The 206-nt window shown below is 40.3% G+C and overlaps 1 protein-coding gene across 1 annotated transcript in view; it reads right to left on the bottom strand.

The window, feature by feature from the left end:
* The window catches only part of LOC119585781 (protein PTCD3 homolog, mitochondrial-like), a 16,550-nt gene that overhangs the window by 13,967 nt on the left and 2,377 nt on the right, over window positions 1–206 (bottom strand).

Below are 206 nucleotides of genomic sequence, written 5' to 3'. Positions count from 1 at the left end.
AACTGCAAAGCTCTGTCTAAAAAAATAAATACAAAACCTACATATATGGCCTAGAGAAGAAAATAGATATGTTCCCCCTAAGCATGTAGGGTTAATGTTAACAAAATGCCCACTGTGGCTTCTACCTTTTTTGGGGGTTGTGTTCTATCTGAATCCATTTGAACCCTGTTCTTGGATGTAAAGCCAAACCCACCGGATCCGGATGC

Source organism: Penaeus monodon, chromosome 20 (genome assembly GCF_015228065.2).
Source record: "Penaeus monodon isolate SGIC_2016 chromosome 20, NSTDA_Pmon_1, whole genome shotgun sequence".
Classification (NCBI taxonomy): Eukaryota; Metazoa; Arthropoda; class Malacostraca; order Decapoda; family Penaeidae; genus Penaeus; species Penaeus monodon.
Note: the sequence above shows the minus strand (reverse complement) of the source record. Positions and strands in the feature narration are given on the sequence as shown.